We start from the raw sequence: 21,369 nt of genomic DNA, 5'->3' as shown, positions 1-21,369 counted from the left end.
TATCAACAATTAACTAGGCCTTGAGTGGTACCTACCCTCTCCCTCCTCCTGCCGCCACTGACTTGTCTGTCCTGTGATGAGACTGTTCTGGATCACCACCTTCCTTCCCATTACTTAGGATGAGGTGAAGCTGGGAGTAAACAAAATATGAGGGAAAAGCTGGCAAATATTATGGGTTCTGAAATAGGTACTACAGTATAATGAAAAACCAGCATCTCACAATAATCAACAAAGTCTACAATCTTAGGAGGGAGATGGGGGCATTTTGTTTCATCACCATTTATGTCTTGGATGAGCCTGGAGTGGAAAGAATGGGACTGGCCACCTGGAGACACGGGGCCTTGTAGGAACTGGAAGTGGGTTCTGTGGGTTCCGACAAAAAGAAAGTATATCTAAGAGGTTTGCCAGCACACAAAGGATAGTTCAGGCAGTCGGAGACCAGGTGCTCCAAATGAACCTTAAATTACCTAAAGGCTTGATAAAAGAGATAGGGCTCAGTTCAGTTCAGTTCCTCAGTCGTGTCCAACTCTTTCAGATTCATGGACTGCAGCACACCAGGCCTCCCTGTCCATCACCAGCTCCCGGAGCTTGCTCAAACTCATGTCCATCAAGTCGGCGATGCCATCCAACCATCTCATCCTCTGTCGTCCCCTTCTCCTCCTACCTTTAATCTTTCCCAGCATCAGGGTCTTTTCCAATAAGTCAGTTCTTCACATCAGGTGGCCCAAGTATTGGAGCTTCAGCTTCAGCATCAGTCCTTCCAATGAATATTCGGGACTAATTTCCTTTAGGATGGACTGGTTGGCTCTCCTTGCAGTCTAAGGGACTCTCAAGAGTCTTCTCCAGCACCACAGTTCAAAAGCATCAATTCTTCAGTGTTCAGCTTTCTTTATACCCAACTCTCACATCCATACATGACCACTGGAAAAACCATAGCTTTGACTAGATGGACCTTTGTCGGCAAAGTAATGTCTCTGCTTTTTAATATGCTGTCTAGGTTTGTCATAGCTTTTTTTTTTCCCAAGGAGCAAGTGCCTTTTAATTTCATGGCTGCAGTCACCATCTGCAGTGATTTGGGAGCCCAAGAAAATGAAGTCTCTCTCTGTTTCCACTGTTTCCCCATCTTTTTGCCATGAAGTGATGGGACCAGATGCCATGATCTTTGTTTTTTGAATGTTGGGCTTTAGCCAGCTTTGTCACTCTCCTCTTTCACTTTCACCAAGAGGCTCTTTAGCTCCTCTTCATCCTCACCATAAAGGTGGTGTCATCTGCATATCTGAGGCTATTGATATTTCTCTTGGCAATCTTGATTCCAGCTTGTGTTTCTTCCAGTCCAGCTTCTCATGATGTACTCTGCATATAAGTTAAAATAAGCAGGGTGACAATATACAGCCTTGACATACTGCTTTCCCACTTTGGAACCAGTCCGTTGTTCCATGTCCAGTTCTAACGTTGCTTCTTGACCTGCATACAGATTTCTCAGGAGGCAGGTCAGGTGGTCTGGTATTTCCATCTCTTCAAGTATTTTCCACAGTTTGTTGTGATCCACACAGTCAAAGGCTTTACTGTAGTCAATGAAGCAGAAATAGATGTTTTTCTGGAACTCTCGTGCTTTTTCCATTGAGAGGGTAACAGGTAGAAAGGGCAAAGGTCCCCACGCTGCAGGAGGAAATAGACTGCAATGGCAGACTTTTCCTTCTCTACACAAAATTAGAAGCGTCTTCTTTTAATTCTGTGTTGAGGACACCTGATTCTGACTCGAACTAACCAATGTGTTTTCCTTAAGGAAATATTTTTCTTAGGCTATGTTAATGAAACAATGTATTTGCTTTGGAATCTGCCTTTCTTCAAAATGGTTCCCCCTAAGATTATTTTCTTTTCTCAAACCTTGGGTTGATAACGGCTCAACAAACCAGTATTCATTACAGTTACTTTATGGCTGGGGGATGACACACCTCATGCCATCCTATCTCAAAAATGCACATTGTGGGAGAGGGGCCTGGTGAAACTCCCTCAGCCTTGAGGTCTCTCTTATCTGATTAATAAGCTTGCTAACAGACATAAAACACCTTGCTAAAAACTATCAAGGGGGCATTCTTTCTGCTTTCTTCTGATGTCTATGTCAGAAGTTTTCTCTATCCCTCTCATACTTTAATAAAGTTCTGTTACATAAAAAGCTCCATTAGTCAAGCCTGGTCTCTGGCCCTGGATCAAAATCCTCTCCTCTGGAGGTCACAAATCCTGGTGCAGCACATGGCTCACAGCAGCAACCTTTCACTATGATCCAACAGATGTTGGCAATTTGATCTCTGGTTCCTCTGCCTTTTCTAAATCTGGTTTGAACATCTGGAAGTTCTTGGTTCACGTACTGTTGAAGCCTAGCTTGGAGAATTTTGAGTATTACTTTGCTAGTGTGTGAGATGAGTGCAATTGTGTGGTAGTTTGAGCATTCCTTGGCATTGCCTTTGTTTGCGATTGCAATGAAAACTGACCTTTTCCAGTCCTGTGGCCACTGCTGAGTTTTCCAAATTTGCTGGCATATTGATTTCAGCACTTTCACAGGGTCATCTTTTATGATTTGAAATAGCTCAGCTGGAGATAGGCAAGGAGATAAGAGTAGTTCACCGTAAGCCATTCCCAAGCATTAAAAATATCCAGGTTCCTTTTCACAAAGATGGTGCCAAAGGTGACAACAGAAACCCATGCCCCTCCTAAAGCCAAAGCCGAAGCAAAGGCTTTGGCGGCCAAGAAAGCAGTGTTGAAAGGCATCCACAGCCACACACACAAAAACAGATCCAGATGTTACCTACCTTGCGGCAGCCTGAAACACTGTGGCTCAGGAGGCAGCCCAAACATCCTCAGAGGAGCGCCCCTAGGAGAAACAAGCTTGACCACTATGCCATCATCAAATTCCTGCTCAGCACTGAGTCAGCCATGAAGAAAACAGAAGACAGCAACACTGGTATCCATTGTGGATGTCTAGGCACCAAATTAATCAGGCTGTGAAGAAGCTCCGTGACACTGACATGGCCAAAGTGAAAACGGTGATCAGGCCTGATGGAGAGGAGAAGGCATATGTTCGAGTGGCTCTTGACTATGATGCTTTGGATGTTGCCAACAAAATTAGGATTATCTAAACTGAGAAGGCAATGGCATCCCACTCCAGTACTCTTGCTTGGAAAATCCCACGGGCGGAGGAGCCTGGTAGTTTGCAGTCCATGGGTCGCTAAGAGACAGGCACGACTGAGCGACTTCACTTTCACTTTTCACTTTCATGCACTGGAGAAGGAAATGGCACCCCACTCCAGTGTTCTTGCCTGGAGAATCCCAGGGACGGGGGAGCCTGGTGGGCTGCCGTCTATGAGGTCGCACAGAGTCGGACACGACTGAAGCGACTTAGCAGCAGCAGCAAACTGAATCCAGCTGGTTAATTCCAAATATAATAAAAGTTTTCATTGCAAAAAAGAAAAAGAAAAAAATACCCAGGCTCTTAAAGCAAAGGCCCATTTATTAAGACAGTCATGGGACAAAAAGGTTAGCAAGGGCTCAAGTCCTTTTACCATTTGCCCTTCCCTTAGGGCAAGTAGCCCCCAGGTCAGGGATCCATACTTCATGGAACATAGACTTGGTAATACGGCTTAATTTCTACCAAAATCCTCCAATCTGTGACATAACCAGACAGAAACTAAGGAAGGCAGTGACCCTCAAACATTATTTTTCAATTGGGACAGAACCAGAGATCCATGTTGTTAGAGATCTTTTCATGTTTCCCACCTTAAGAAATAATCTGTTCAACCTTCACAGTCTCCCCAGGGTGGCTGGGAGTAGCAGGGCTGCACTGGCTAATGCTCTGTGCTCAATAATCAAAAGGAGGGGGCATCTGCCTATGCATGCAAGGCTTTATCTACTTCCTTTAATCCAAACAGACACACATCCAACTATATGAAGAACACTTTGCTTCTTTCCTGACAAGAGAGAACGGAATTGTTCTAAAAGAAATCCTCCGTTTAAAAAAAAAAAAATCCTATATATTTAAAAGCCTCCACTCCCACTCTATCTGAAGGAAGAAAAATGGTGCTCTCAAATCAGGACAATTCTCATTTTCACCCACTTCCATCAGGGTAACTGCAGGGACGGACTCCTCAGACCAGGGAAGCAGTGCCTGGGTCATCCATGTCAAAACTGGCTGCTTTCCAGGATGCTCCCAGAGCCCATGCCTCCAAGGACCACAGGGCTGGAGTCAAGGGGCCAGAACAGCTGAGCAGAATGAAGGAGGACACCAGAAAACACCACGCTGGGGAGAGGACACAGCACTAGACCAAAAGCTCCTGGCCTCCTGGCAGAATCCCACTTCCTATCACTGCGGAACTCAGCCATCTGGATCGACATTCCAACCCAACACCAGCTGAGAGGTGGATCTACCTGGTATTAAAGCTGGGACCAAGGGGTGGATTGTCAACCCACCTCCAAGAGAGGACATCTGCAACACCCAGTAAATGCACACATGTGCTACAGTCTTAATCCTCCAAGTCTTATAACATGGGGAAAATATATGTCTTTGTTCAAATAGCAAACATATAATATGTGACCCTGTAGTCACATACACTACTGAATGTATAAATTTGGGAGTATAAATTTGTTTTAAAAAGCAAACTTTCTGAAAGTCAGTTTGGTAAGATATAGCAGATACTTTTAAATCTGTCAATAAGCTCTTATCCGGTTATTGCGTTTCTAGAAATCTATTTTTTTTAATCCAAAATGCACAAAGATGCTTATCTTAGGATTCTTAAAATACAGAAAAATGGGGAAGAAGCTAGATATTCAACATCAGGAGAATGGATCAGCCAATCAGGAGCCACATCATAAAATATCATACGGCTTCTACAATGTTTAAAGGAAATATAAAATGGAATAGAAGTACTTATGACAGGAGAACACAAAACTTTATGTATGTTATGACCACTGTATGAAGGATGCAAAGAAAATGGCCAGAAGGAAAACAGCATTCGACATAAATCGCTCCTGTCTTGGTGTAATAAGAGATGTGATTTTGTTTCTTCATGTATTTCTCTACTTTAAAATTATTCCCTGATTAGAATGCATTTGTTTTATTTTCATAATAAATACAGCAATTTTTAATTATGAAGTTTGAAAGTCAGAGATCACATTGTTTTGCGACAGGCTTCTTGAGGAGGCTGTGTATGAAATGAGAATAGAAAGACAAGGAGAGAGGGTGTTTCCGGAGGAAGAAACAGCACCACCAGAAGCAAAGGGAAAGGTTCTTCTTTGTAAACACTGAGCACTTCAGTTTGGTTGGCAAATTACCTGTAAATTTCCTAGAGGGCTGAAATAGTACAAGATGTGTTCTGTGCTAAATCAGTTTCTGAGCACTTTCCATATCGCAAAGGTCAATTTTACCACCCAACACACAAAAATAAATGAAAAGATCTGTCTTACCTTCCTCCCAGGGGAAATCTTGAATGGGGAGGGGTCCATGAGGTGGAGAAGGAGGGCCTGGTTTCCCTTTCTAACAGAGGGAAGGGAAAGGGAAACACAGCGAAGGAGCGAACGGAAGTTGGAGCAGGAGGACAACACAAAGTGGGTGCTGAACTAAACAAGTGTGGAGAGGTAGAGGGAGAGAACTGGGAGCCAGGTCAGAGACCAGCGACATGGCAGGGACTGCCACGGCGGGACTCACTGCAGCTGAGGGCTGTGCCTTCAGCTAGTTTTTAACATGCATTGCATGGATAAGGTGGGCCATTTAAGAACCAGATAAAATGGACAAATACTAGCAACTTCTGGATTTACAAACAGCAAGGATAGAGGTTGGGCTTCCCTGAAGGGTCAGTAGTAAAGAATCCATCTGTCAAGCAGGAGACTCAGGTTCAATCCCTGGGTCAGGAAGATCCCCTGGAGAAGGAAATGGCAACCCACTCCAGTATTCTTGCCTGGGAAATCTCATGGACAGAGGAGCCTGGTGGGCTTCAGTCCATGGGGTCACAAAGAGTCAGACACAACTGAGTGACTGAATGTAAGTATTAGCAAGGAGAGAGTTTAGCCGATTTCCAAAGCTGTGCACAAAATGCCTTTCCCCACAAGAAGCTTAAATTGCCTTCAAAGGCTGTTGTCTTCACACTGTCTCTAGGAATACGGTGGCAAATATTTTCATTCCTACCTTAAATTGAACGGCTTCCCTGATAGACATATCAAGGACATCAGGCATTATCAGATGTCTCTTACCTGGCAGATCTCCACATTCCACAGGACTGCTAAGCTAACATCCTTCCAGATACACAAGAGTTTCTCTGCGCTACAAATAAAGTCCAGGAGAGCTAAGCGACATGCCCCCAAACATAATGCTGGAATCAATTTAAAACTCAGAATGTCTGGGTCCAAAGCTGCCTTTTTTCTACCACATTACATCACCTCCAAAAACCAAGGGAGACCTCAGGTCATGAAGTCTGAATACACCGGACAGCTGATGGGGATTTACTCATAGAAGAAAGTGATAAGGCAGCTGGTAGAGATATTCTCTCAGGAGACCTCCAAGTGTCAATCATACCAAACTCAGAAACTTGACCATACTAAACACTGTGGAGACAAGACACAGGACTTCCTAGACTGTACTCTTGAACCCAAAGAAACAAATACACAAAGCACTGGCTGCAAACTGCTGATGAATACTGACATTTTAGGAAAGACATGCAACCAAGACCTGTGCCTCATATTAGTCAGTCGGGTGGAGATTTCTCTCTGGACATCAATGTTGGTGCTACACCAAAAAAGGCAAATGACCAACAACATGATTATAACTGTCAACCTTCCTACAAGGAATTAAACTTGGAACCATTCCGGGAGTGACAAAATAGGTACAGGAGTTAACTATATCTCATAACCTCATTCCTAGTATATGTTATTACACTACCAGGAGGTATTGCTGGAAAGGAACCAAAGTTCATCTGTTGTACCAGCTAAAGGAGGCAAGAATATACAATGCATTAAAGACAATCTCTTTAACAAGTGGTGCTGGGAAAACTGGTCAACCACTTGTAAAAGAATGAAACTAGATCACTTTCTAACACCATACACAAAAGTAAAGTCAAAATGGATTAAAGATCTAAACGTAAGGCCAGAAACTATAAAACTCCTAGAGGAGAACATAGGCAAAACACTCTCCAACATAAATCACAGCAGGATCCTCTATGATCCACCTCCTAGAATATTGGAAATAAAAGCAAAAATAAACAAATGGGATCTAATGAAAATTAAAAGCTTCTGCACAACAAAGGAAACTCTAAGCAAGGTGAAAAGACAGCCTTCGGAATGGGAGAAAATAATAGCAAACGAAGCAACTGACAAACAACTAATCTCAAAAACATACAAGCAACTCCTGCAGCTCAAGTCCAGAAAAATAAATGACCCAATCAAAAAATGGGCCAAAGAACTAAACAGACATTTCTCCAAAGAAGACATACGGATGGCTAACAAACACATGAAAAGATGCTCAACATCACTCATTATCAGAGAAATGCAAATCAAAACCACAATGAGGTACCATTTCACACCAGTCAGAATGGCTGTGATCCAAACGTCCCCAGGCAATAAATGCTGGAGAGGGTGTGGAGAAAAGGGAACCCTCTTACACTGTTGGTGGGAATCCAAACTAGTACAGCCACTATGGAGAACAGTGTGGAGAGTCCTTAAAAATTGCAAATAGAACTGCCTTATGACCCAGCAATCCCACTGCTGGGCATACACATCGAGGAAACCAGAATTGAAAGAGACACGGGTACCCCAATGTTCATTGCAGCACTGTTTATAATAGCCAGGACATGGAAGCAACCTAGATGTCCATCAGCAGATGAATGGACAAGAAAGCTGTGGTACATATACATAATGGAGTATTACTCAGCCGTTAAAAAGAATTCATTTGAATCAGTTCTAATGAGGTGGATGAAACTGGAGCCTATTATACAGAGTGAAGTAAGCCAGAAAGAAAAACACCAATACAGTATACTAACACATATGGAATTTAGAAAGGTGGTAATGATAACCCTCTATGCCTGGAAAATCCCGTGGATGGAGGAGCCTGGTAGGCTGCAGTCCACAGGGTCGCTAATAGTTGGACACGACTGAGTGACTTCCCTTTCACTTTTCACTTTCATGCATTGGAGAAGGAAATGGCAACCCACGCCAATGTTCTTGCCTGGAGAATCCCAGGGACAGGCTAGCCTGGTAGGCTGCCGTCTATGGGGTTGCACAGAGTCGGATACGACTGAAGTGACTTAGCAGCAGCAGCAGCATGCGAGACAGCGAAAGAGACACAGATGTATAGAACGGACTTTCAGACACTGGGAGAGGGAGAGGGTGGGATGATTTGGGAGAATGGCATTGAAACATGTATACTATCAGGTAAGAAACGAATCGCCAGTCTATGCTAGATACAGGAAACAGGATGCTTGGGGCTGGTGCATGGGGATGATCCAGAGAGATGATATGGGGTGGGAGGTGGGAGGGGAGTTCAGAATTGGGAACTCGTGTACACCCGTGGCTGATTCATGTCAATGTATGGCAAAACCAATACAGTATTGTAAAGCAAAATAAAGTAAAAAAAATTTTTTTTAATTGAATTCAGGAAATTTTTTTGCAAAAACGAGAGGTTAAAAGGAAAAATTTTTAATGCCCCTAGTTCCTAGCAACTAGTTCCACCACCTAGCAAAATTTAATGGGGGTATATTTTCATTTCTGCTTTTGCACCACTTAGGAGGAGCGGTAGGAACACATTGACTGACAGCTTTCCCACCAGTGGAAAATCTTTGTAAGAGGCTTGCTTTCAGAGTGAGGGAAATAAAAGATGAGCCTGGGGAGACAGAGGCTGTTTACCAATGACACAGACCCTAAGACAAGGGTACGAGGCCTGGCTGTAAGTGCTGATTCATCAACTGCAAAACATAATATCCAGATTATAGATCTAGGTCTAAAGACTGGGGTTTTGCTTTAAATATTTCCCTTAACAAAAGCAATGAGACAAACTGGGGTTCCCCTCAACTCTACCAGGTGCCCCCACTCTCTGTTCTCAACCCCAACAGCTCCACCCTGCCTCAAACACACACACAACATGGCTACTTGAGTCATTCATCACCACAAAAGAAGCCCCCCACCCCAATTTCACTGGTATCACCGTGCTCCCTCTCCATCCTAAGCACATACACACAACTGCTCACACACACTCTTCCTCCTAGAGCCTGGAGCCTCATAGTAGGGCTGCTCCCAAGGCTGTCCTGCTCAACAAGGATGACACAGTGCACAACACAGTGGGGGCCATTTAGAAAGACACGGCTCTGGCAGGCATGTCCTGGTTGCATCTTAGCAATGCTGCCTCCTCTGTTCAAAATTCACAATCTTGGATATCTTTCCCTCCAATCCTTTGTGATTTCCAGAATGTGAAACCTTACCCAGAACTGTGATCGCTGATAAGTAAGAAAGACAAAGAGAACTAGCCATTCAAAGGCTCCCCTTCTCGCTTACTGCTGACGAGCCAGGCTCCAAAACTTGCAATCAGTTAATCCTCATAAGATAAAACATACTTAGACATGTGTGATCTCTGCTACCTCACTCTTAGATGTAGCACCTGCTTAGGGCAATGGTGTATAGAGTCAGAAAGGCTTGGGACAGGACAGCTGCACCACCTAAAGAGGGGACAGGGCACCAGTGGGCACTCTGAACTTAGCTAAGGCTGAGTGGAATTTTTAGGTCCATTCATAGATTTCCAACAAGGAAGTGACAGCTTGGGTTAGAGCCTTAAGAGAGCACACAGGCAGAAGAGGGCTGTCCACAGGAAGAATGGCCTGGACTGAGGCAAGCACACAGGTTGGAGGCCTGAGAGAGGTGAGTTCCAGAAACTTGGAGGAATAAGAGTCAATAGGACTGCAGAGAATGCAGAGTAGTTGGTATGGGAGTAGTCCAGGCTTCTGGAGCAGCATTCTGGGTAAGTGGTCAGGCCATTTACTGGGGAAAGGATGGTCTCTATTTCAGATATAGGCCCTGAGAGATTTCTATTAGACAACCAGAGCAATAGGAGCTGGCACTTAGCAGGGAATTCCTGGGCTGGAAAAACATATTTTGGAAACATTAGCATAAACACTGTAATTGAAGATTTAGGCATCAGTGAGATTCCTCATGACTGTTCAGAGAAAAGAGGATGAAGTGCTCAACCAAGGGGAGAAGACATAAACATGGAAGGTGCAAGACAAAGTGTGGAAGGGGATGATGCTGACTTGAAACAACCACTGACCTTCAGTGTCACAGTTTTCCCACACACACAAGAAAGGTGAAAACCATCTTCATTTACTCCACACATGACCTTTAACAAACCACTTAACCTCTCAACCTTAGTTTGCATCCTGTAGAGTAATGATATTTACAAGGTTCCTGTGGGGAAACAAGTAGGGCACAACAATTGAAAGAGTGAGCAGCAAACTGGGGGTGCAGGTGAGATCCAGCTCTCATGGGTGGGAGTGCCATCTTGGTTCAGTGTATTGTTCTAGGCTGCTCTTTCCCCAAGTGTCCAAGTGCCAAAAGCTCTCCAGATGTGAGCTCCTCATTTCTCTGCCCCACACCTCATTATTAGAGTAGTAGTGGCCCATTATTTTCACAGCAGTGGCATGCCTTTGGCTGACAACATATTTCTTTAGGATGAGTTTTAAAAAGAAAACCAAGTTTCACTCACGTAATTTTTACCTACAAAGGCCTTAAGTAAGTAAAGTCACTCAGTCGTGTCCGACTCTTTGTGACCCCATGGACTGCAGCCCACCAGGCTCCTCAGTCCATGGGATTCTTCAGGCAAGAATACTAGAGTGGGTTGCCATTTCTACTGACTTAAAAGACTTCCTGGGGCTTCCCTGATGGTCCAGAGGTTAATACTGTGCTTAAACTGCATGGGTGATGTGTTCAATCCCTGGTCGAGGAACTAAGATCCCATAGGCCACACAGCCAAACTAAAAAGACTGCTTGTACTAGAAATACTTCAGTGAGTTCTACTAATGAAAATATAAGACAGAAAATAAATACAAATTAGTGAATAATGCCAAATAGTTCATAAACCAAAACCTACTTGCTTGTTTTATGTGTTCTAAGACATTTTCCAACAGATGTGCATAATTTTTACATGGCAATGACAATGTGTATGTGTGCCCAGGGCCTCTGAGCTCACCTGTGCAGGGACCAGTCACATTTACGAAGCACAAGGCACTCACCTGGAGCCTCTGCAGCCTGCTTCTGAGTCCTCCACTCTCACAGAGCCTGTCAAGCCTCCTTAAACTTGCCCTGACCCACTTTGGCACAGGGCACCAGGACAAACAGGTTTGGCCCCTGACTGCAGCCTACCTAGTGAGGTAGGTAGGGGTTTGGTGGGGGTTGGTGAGGCAGCCCAGCAGAAGATGTGACTCAAAGGCCACAAAGACAACCCAGTGAGGTCAGTGGTTCCTGAGTCGCCTTCCAGATCTTAAGCTTGTTTATCCATTTCTGGATTCCATGAACCAAAATCCCCATCTTCCCCATTCCCACATTCTGTTTAAAATAAAGAGACATCAATTAAGGTAACATGACTCAATTTCTCAGACTTTTAAGAATGGAAAAGCCCTACATATGAACCATCCACCAAGAACTCCTTCCAGGTCAGGCCACCCAGGAAATGCAGAGAAGAAAACGTTATTACTATATGAATGTAAACACTTAGAGCAGGGGAACCACAGTATTTAAGAACACAAACTCTGAAGTCAGTCTTAAGAGGTTGGAATCCTGGCTCCAGCTAGAAAACCTTGGACAACCTTCTTAATCTCTTGTGCCTCATTTGGTTCACCTGCAAAATGGACATAATGCAGCAGTAAACTCAGAGAAGGGCTGTAGAGATGAAACGTCAAGTGTTTAGCAGGATATCAGCAAGATGGTCGAATAGGTGCTGCCAAGCTCACATCTCCCACACAAAGAGCAACCTGGCATCCCTCCACAGACAAAAGGGGCTTCTTGGGAGCTTTGGGATCCATGTATAAAGTTGCAAAACCCTGATGAAGCCCAAGACCAGGAAGAATTGCTTGGAGAAGCTGGCTTGCTGACAGTGGCCCTGGCTACAGACCAAGAGCAGCCCTTTCCCCCACAGACTCGGCTCTGGCCCAGCCTGGCCATAATGCACACAGCCAAGCTGCCAAGGGACCAGGAGATGCCACACACATCCATGCCTCTGTCAACAGGACTTCCAATTTCAGACCCAACTGCAGGCTAGAGGCAGTCCTGTGACCCGGCCCCAGCCCCACTCTAAAGTGATTTGGAGTCACTCCTGCTGGCCCAGGGACCCAGAAACACCAGTCTCTGCCCCTGAGGAGGAAATGGCAACCCACTCCAGTATTCTCACCTGGGAAATCCCAAGGACAGAAGAGCCTGGTGGGCTACAGTCCATGGGCTCACAAAGAATGGGATGTGACTGAGCACTCACCACCAAAACCATTATATGTGTGAATGAAGGTATAGCTAAATCAGATGCTTACTTCCCAAAATATCAAGTCAATAATAAATATATAACAATAAAATCAATCAAAAACTTTAGGAGAAGCATTCCATTTAAGTTATAGACTTAAATACTAGAAGAAATTTCTATCAGTGTTGAAAATAGCAGGTCTGCTGACTTCAGTCCCAGCTGTAGATGCTCAAGGGGCCCTACCACTTGACTCCAAGCCCAACCTGCCATGATCCAGAGGCAATACTGCCCACTTGGGAAACCAGTGTAAGACACACTGGTCTGAACCCCCAGTGGCAGGTCTGCTGACCTCAATTCTGATGGTAAATCCTGAAGCAGCCCTGTGACATTCTAAACCCATTCTGCCCTGGTCCCAGAGGCAGTGCTGCCCACCCAGTGACCCGATGGGAGAATGCTCAGGGACACAGTGGATACCACACTATCCATGACCCTGGTAAAAAGCCTTTCAACTGTGGAGCTAGATATGGCACCATGACTAGGCTATTCAACCATAGTCCTGCAGGCAGTCCCAGCACCCAGGGAATAGACAGGATTCAAACCACTTGCATCCCCAATTACATACCTGCCAAAGGTGGACACAACTGAGGACCTGGCAGCAGCCAAGAGACCAGGCTCTAGCCCTGCTCAAATTTTATCTGTGAGGCAGTTCCATCAGCCTGAGGACAGAGCAGCAGAAGGCCTTGATCTACTAAAGCCAGCCTGTGAAGACAGGAAATGGTGTTTCCTTCACATGCACAGACACCAACACAAGGCTACATGAATCAGGCAACATGACCCACCACAGGAAACTAATAAAGCCCCAGTAGCTAAACACAAAGAACTGGAAATCTATGACTTGCTTCACAAAGAATTCAAAGTGATTGTCTTAAGGAAGTTCAGCAAGCTACAAGAGAACACAGGTAGACAACTCAATAAAATCAAGATAAAAATACATTAACAAGAAGAGAACTTCAACAAAAAGATAGAAATCATTAAAAAGACCCAAACAGACATTCTGGAGCGAAGGAACACAATGAATGAAATGAAAAATCCAATAGATTTCTTCAACACTACTTTACCAAGCAGAAGAAAGAATCTGTGAAATTATCCAGTGGAGGGGCGGCGGCGGCGGCGGGGTGGGGGTGGGGGGGGGGGGTGGGGATGTGGTGAGGATGAAGCAGAGTGAAGAAAGCCCATGGGATTTGGGATTTAAGGGACAACTTTAAGCAGATCAATATATGCACTATGGGACTTTGCAGAGGAGAAAAAATTAGAGGCAGAAACTCTCTTTAAACAAATAATGGCTGAAACTTTTCCAAATCTTGAGAGCAATAAGCCCATCCAGGTTCCTGAAGCTCAAAGGTCCCCAACATATCAACCCAAATCCTCAAAGGATCAACCCAAAGAATGTTGCATAGAAATATAATTATCAACATCCAAAGACAACATTTTAAAAGCAGCAAGAGAAAAACAGGATTTATGATATATCAAGGAACCCCTACAAGGCTATAAGTGGATTTCTCAGCAAAAAACTTACAATCCAGGAGACAGTGGGATAATACATTCAAAGTGACAAAAGAAAAAAGTGACCAATGGAGAACACTATATCCAGCAAAGCTGCCCTTCAGAAATGAAGATAAGACAAAGACTTTCTCAGACAAACAAAATCGGATAGAATCATCACCACTAGACCTATCTTACAAGAAAAGCTAAAGGGAATTTTTCAAGTTAAAATGAAAGCAGGTTAACACGTAACAGGAAAACATACAAAAGTATAAAACTCACTGGTAAAGGTAAACACATAATCAAATTCAGAATAATATGCAGTGCTGATGGGTAAATAATTTTCAACTCTAGTATAAAAAAGTAAACACAAAAATATTAAAAATAAATACACCTACAATAATTTGTTAGCGGATATACAATATAAAAAGAAGTGTGACGTCAATAGCATAAAATGTGTGGGGTAGTAAAAGTGTAGAGTTCTTAAAAGCAATGAAGGTAAGTTACTGGCTTAAAATAGACTGCTATGAGACATTTTATGTAAACCCCACGGTAATCACCAAGAAAAAACTTACAGCAGATGCACAAAAGCTTAAAATGATTCAAAGCATGTGTGTGAACTCAACTGCTCAGTTGTGTCTGACTGTTTGCAACCCCATGGACTGCAGCCTGCCAGGCTCCTCTGTCTATGAAATTTTCCAGGCCAAGAATACTGGCGTAGCAAGTTGCCACTTCCTATCCCAGAGGACCTTCCTAACCCTGGGATCAAACCTACAGTCCTTGCTCTTCCTGCAATGGCAAGCGGATTCTTTACCACTGCGCCACCTGGGAAGCCCAATTCAAAGTGTACGACTACAAATTCCAAAGGAAGAAAAGCAAAAAAGGGCAAAGAAACTTGGAAAAAAAGTCACAAAATAATGAACCAAATGGCAAGAGTAAGTTCTTTTGCCATTTAGTTCATAATCACTTTAAATATAAACAGATAAAACTACCCAATCAAAAAAACATAATGGCTAAAGAAACTCAAGCTTTAAAGGCACACACAGGCTCAAAAAGATGGAAAAAGATAATCTATGCAAATGGTAACCAAAAAAGAGCAGGGGTGACTATATAGCTGTCCCTCTCAACAACACTGCACCAGTGTTGAACAGTAAGAGTCCACTTTTATGCAGATGCTTTGTGATAAATACGTACTCCAGTATTACATGATTCAGTTGGTTGCATTTGTGAATGCAGAATCTTGAATACAGAGGGCTCACTATAATGTTACATACAAATTTTCAAATGCTTGGGCAGTTGACACCCCTAACTCCCACTGTTCAAGGGTCAATTATTCTCATATTAGACAAAATTGACCTTAAGTTAAAACTGTCAAAAGAAACAAAGAAGGTCATTACATAGTGATAAAAGGCCAGATGAACAGGAAGCTATAACAGTTATAAATACGTATTTACCCAAGATCAAAGCATCTAAATACATAAAGAAAATATTGTCAGATCTAAAGAGAGAAATACACAGCAATACAATAAAAATATGAGAGTTCAATATCCACTCTCAAAATGGAAAAATCATCAGAAAATATCAATAAGGAGACAACAGAACTGAACAACACTATAGAACCAAATAGACCAAACAGATATATATAGAACTTTGCATGAACAGTAGAAGAATATACATACTTCTCAAGTACACACTGAAAATTCTGCAAGATTATATTAGCTCACAAAACAGGTCATAAAAATTTCCAACAAATTAAAGTATCACAAGTTCAACCCCCTAAATGTAAGAGCTAAAACTGTAAAACCCATAGAAGAAAACATATGGAAAAAAACTCTTTGACACGAGTCTTTGCAATATGACACCAAAAGCAGAGACAATAAAATAAAAAATAAACAAATGTGACTACACCTAACTAAATAACTTCCACACAGCAAAGGAAACGATCAAAGTGAAAAGGCAACCTACAGAGTTGTAGACAATATTTGTAAACCATACATCTGATAAGGAACTAATATCTAAAATATACAATGAACTCATTAACAAAAAAATGAAACACAAAGAAAACAATAAGTAACCCAATAAAAATAGGCAAAGTACCTGAAAATATGTTTTCCCAAAGGAGATATATTCTCCCCTGTAGCTCAAACAGTAAGGATCTGCCTGCAACACAAGATATCCACCTTCAATCCCTGGGTCAGGAAGATCCTCTGGAGAAGGGAATGATACTCCACTCCAGTATTCTTGCCTGGAGAATATAATGGACAGGGGAGCCTGGGATACAGTGTGGGATGACAAAGAGTCAGATATGACTGAGTGACTTAAGCAAAAGAAGACATAGAGATGGTCAGCAGACACATGAAAAACTGCTCAACATAACTATCAGTTCAGTTCAGTCACTCAGTCATGTCTGACTCTTTGTGACCCCATGGATTGCAGTACGCCAGGCCTTCCTGTCCATCACCAACTCAGGAGCTTGCTCAAATTCATGTCCATCGAGTCAGTGATGCCATCCAACCATCTCATCCTCTGTCGTCCCCTTCTCCTCCCGCCTTCAATCTCTCCCAGCATCACGGTCTTTTCCAGTGAGTCAGTTCTTCACATCAGGTGGCCAAAATATTGGAGCTTCAGCTTCAGCATCAGTCCTTCCAATGAATATTCAGGACAGATTTCTTTTAGGATTGACTGGTTTGATCTCCTTGCAGTCCAAGGGACTCTCAAGAGTCTTCTCCAACACCACAGTTCAAAAGCATCAATTCTTCAGTGCTCAGCTTTCTTTACAGCCCAACTCAAACATCCATACATGACTACTGGAAAAACCATAGCTCTGACTAGATGGACTTCTGTTGGCAAAGTAAGATCTCTGCTTTTTAGTCTAGGTTTGTCATAGCTTTTTTTTTCCCAAGGAGCAAGTGCCTTTTAATTTCATGGCTGCAGTCACCATCTGCAGTGATTTTGGAGCCCAAGAAAATAAAGTCTCTCTCTATTTCCACTGTTTCCCCATCTATTTGCCATGAAGTGATGGGACTGGATGTCATGATCTTCATTTTTTTAATACTGAGTTTTAGGCCAGCTTTTTCACTCTCCTTTGTCACTTTCATCAAGAGGTTCTTCAGTTCCTCTTCACTTTCTGACATAAGGGTGGTATCTTCTGTGTGTGTGAGGTTATTGATATTTCTCCTGGCAATCTTGATTCCAGCTTGTGCTTCATCCACTCTGGCATTTCACTTGATGTACTTTGCATATAAGTTAAATAAGCAGGGTGACAATATACAGCCTTGATGTATTCCTTTCTCAATTTGGAATCTATCTGTTGTTCCATGTCTCATTCTAACTGTTGCTTCTTGACCTGCATACAGATTTCTCAGGAGGCAGGTAATTCCCATGTCTTTAATAATTTTCCACAGTTTGTTGTGATCTACACAAAGGCTTTGATGTAATCAATAAAGCAGAAGTAGAAGTTTTTCTGGAATTCTCTTGTTTTTTTGGATGATCCAGAGGATGTTGGCAATTTGATCTCTGCTTCCTCTGTCTTTTCTAAATCCATCATGAACATCTGGAAGTTCACGGCTCACATACTATTGAAGCCTGGCTTGGAGAACTTTGAGCATTACTTTGCTAGCGTGTGAGATGAGTGCAATTGTGCAGTAGTTTGAATGTCCTTTGGCATTGCACTTCTTTTGGATTGGAATGAAAACTGACCTTTTCCAGTCTTGTGGCCACTACTGAGTTTTCCAAATTTGCTGGCATATTGAGTACAGCACTTTCACAGCATCATCTTTTAGGATCTGAAATAGCTGAAGTGGAATTCCATCAACTCCACTAGCTTTGTTCATAGTGATGCTTCCTAAGACCCACTTGACTTCACATTCCAGGATGGAATGGCTCCAGGTGAGTGATCACAGCATTGTGGTTATCTGGGTCATTGAGATCTTTTTTGTATAGTTCTTCTGTGTATTCTTGCCACCTCTTCTTAATATCTTCTGCATCTGTTGGGTCCATAATGTTCCTATCCTTTATTGTGGCCATCTTTTCATGAAATATTCCCTTGGTATCTCTAATTTTCTTGAAGAGATCTCTAGTCTTTCCCATTCTATTGTTTTCCTCTATTTCTCTGCATTGATCATTGAGGAAGGCTTTCTTATCTCTCCTTGGTATTCTTTGGAACTATGCATTCAGATGAGTATATCTTTCCTTTTCTCCTTTGCTTTAGCTTCTCTTCTTTTCTCAGCTATTTGTAAGGCCTCCTCAGATAACCATTTTGCCTTTTTGTATTTCTTCTTCTTGGGGATGGTCCTTAATCATTGCCTCCTGTACAATGTCCCAGACCTCTATCCATAGGTCTTCAGGCACTCTATTAGATCTAATCCCTTGAATCTATTTGTTACTTCCACTGTATAATCATAAGGGAATTGATTTAGGTCATACTTGAATGGCCTAGTGGTTTCCCCTACTTTTTTCAATTTAAGTTTGAATGTTGTAATAACGAATTCATGATCTGAGCCACAGTCAGCTCCCGGTCTTATTTTTGCTGACTGTATAGAGCTCCATCTTTTGCTGCAAAGAATATAATCAATCTGATTTCGGTATTGACCATCCAGTGATGTCCGTGTGTAGAGTTGTCTTTGTGTTGTTGGAAGAGGGTATTTGCTATGACCAGTGCATTCTCTTGGCAAAACTGTTAGCTTTTTCCCTGCTTCATTTTGTACTCCAAGGCCAAATTTGCCTGTTACTCCAGGTATTTCTTGACTTCCTACTTTTGCATTCCAGTTCCCTGAGATGAAAAGGACATCTTTTTTGGGTGCTAGTTCTAGAAGGTCTTGTAGGTATTCATAGAACCACTGAACTTCAGCTTCTTCAGGATTACTGATTGGGGCATAGACTTGGATTACTGTGATATTGATTGGTTTGCCTTGGAAACAAACAGAGACCATTCTGTCATTTTTGAGATTACACCCAAGTACTGCATTTCAGACTCTTTGTTGACTATGATGGCTACTCCATTTCCTCTAAGGGATTCTTGCCTGCAGTAGTAGATATAATGTTCATCTGAATTAAATACGCCCATTCCAGTCCATTTTTGTTCACTGATTTCTAAAATTCGATGTTTACTCTTGCTGTCTCCTGCTTGACCACTTCTAATTTACCTTGATTCATGGCACTAATATTCCAAGTTCCTATGCAATATTGCTCTTTACAGCATCAGACTTTACTTCCATCACCAGTCACATCCACAGCTGGATGTTGTTTTTGCTTTGGCTCCATCTCTTCATTCTGGAGTTATTATTAGGGAAACATAAATCAAAACCACAATGACATATCACCTCACACATGTTTTAATGGCTGCTATCAAAAACATAAGAGTAAGTGTTGGCAAGGATGTAGAGCAAAGAGAACACTTGCACACTTTTAATGGAAATGTAAACTCGTATAGCCATTATGGAAAACAGTATGGAGATTCCTCAACAAATTAAGAATAGAGCCACCGTATGATTCAACAATCCCATATCTGGCTACAAATCCAAAGGAAATAAATCACTATCTTGAAGGGATATCTGAACCCTCATGTTCACTGCAGTAAAATCTGTAATAGCTAAGATAAGGAAACAATCCTAGTGTACATCAATGGAAGAATAAAGAAAAATATGTATGTATATAATATTAACATATTATACAGTATATGTAACATATTTATCTATAATAGACATTTAGGTGAAATAAAATTTAATATAGTGATTTACATTCTGTTTATTTACATATATGTATATTTATTTAAATAAATGTGTTAAACAAAGTTAACTGACTTAAATTTATTTATTTAAAATATATAACATTTATGTATAACGGATTATTCAATTTTAAAAAAGAATATTTTGTCATTTAACATCTATATGAAGCTGGAGGACACTATGCTAAGTGCAATAAGACAACTCACAAACATAAATACTACATAATCTTACTTATATGTGGAATCTAAGAAAGTCAAACTCATAAAAGCAGAGAGTAGAATGGTGGTTGCAAGAGTTGAGAGGATGGGGAAATGAAAAGGTGCTGGTAAGGGTATAAAAGTTCAGTTATACAAGATGCATAAGTTCTGGAGATCTAATGCACAGCATGGTGACTGAAGCTAATAAAATTGTACTTGAAATTTTCCTAAGAAAGTTGATCTTAAGTGTTCTTACCACACACACACAAGGTAACATGAGGTAATGAAGTGTCAGTGAACTTGACTGTGGTGATCATTTCACAAATATACACATATCACATCATCATATTATACTCCTTAAATATATATCATTTTAATTTGTCAAGTATACCTCAGTAAAGGTGAAAAAAAATTTTGCAAGTATCAAATTTTTTTAAAATAGTCTTTGACACATAGTAAAAGCACAGTAAGCACTAGTTACCACATCATTACCATCGTCACTTATAAATCAGATAAAGTAAATAATGTTGGAGAGTTTAAAAACTACTCAAATGTAAGATGTTTCAAAAAGTAATTAATGCCACTTGCTAGCAAGTTTCCTATATGTGTTTATATTTGAATCACTGGGTAGATTTTTGACAGGAAAATGCTGATCCAATACTATCCTGATCCAAACTGAGTTTCACATTGAGAAATATTGGGCAGAGGGTGGGGGAACAAATTATACTGCTGGGCCAGAACAGAAAAAATACATCTATGTCCTCACAGAGAGCTGTGGAAGTTGACTTATTTGCATAACAGGAAGGATTGCTACAACCCACAATGCAGCTACAAAGACAGAACCCTGTTACTCAGGGTTATCAAGGCAAGAATGCTGATGTGGTTTGCCATCATCTTCTCCAGTAGACCAAATTTACACCCGATGCTTTTGAACCGTGGTGTTGGAGAAGACTCTTGAGAGTCCCTTGGACAGCAAGGAGATCAAACCAGTCAGTCCTAAAGGAAATTAATCCTGAATAATCATTGGAAGGGCTGATGCTGAAGCTGAAGCTCCAATACTTTGGCCACCTGATGCAAAAAGCTGACTCATTAGAAAAGACCCTGATGTTGGGAAAGATTGAAGGCAAGAGGAGAAGGGGACGACAGAGGATGAGATGGTTGGATGGCTCCAGGAGATGGTCAAAGACAGGGAAGCCTGGCATGCTGCAGTCCATGGGGTCACAAAGAGTCGGACATGACTGAGCAACTGCACACCACCACCACCTCTTAGGGCTGAAAGCATTCTAATCAATATGCAGTCTAATTAAAGGACTCTGTAATTAGAGGCACACAAGAGAATCCTATTATTTTTGCAAATGTTTACTTTAAACTTTCCCCATAGAAATAAATGTAAACTCATAAAAATTATGTGAGTTTTCATACCTGCTAACTT

At 41.9% G+C, this 21,369-nt stretch overlaps 1 protein-coding gene and 1 pseudogene across 3 annotated transcripts in view; one reads left to right on the top strand and one right to left on the bottom strand.

The window, feature by feature from the left end:
• Window positions 1-21,369, bottom strand: part of VOPP1 (VOPP1 WW domain binding protein) — a 167,808-nt gene that overhangs the window by 129,660 nt on the left and 16,779 nt on the right. The window lies entirely within an intron of this gene.
• LOC106990554 (large ribosomal subunit protein uL23-like) lies at window positions 2,675-3,137 on the top strand (annotated as a pseudogene).

The sequence above is a fragment of the Ovis aries genome, chromosome 19 (assembly GCF_016772045.2).
Source record: "Ovis aries strain OAR_USU_Benz2616 breed Rambouillet chromosome 19, ARS-UI_Ramb_v3.0, whole genome shotgun sequence".
Taxonomy (NCBI): Eukaryota; Metazoa; Chordata; class Mammalia; order Artiodactyla; family Bovidae; genus Ovis; species Ovis aries.
This window is presented reverse-complemented; position numbering and strand designations above follow the sequence as displayed.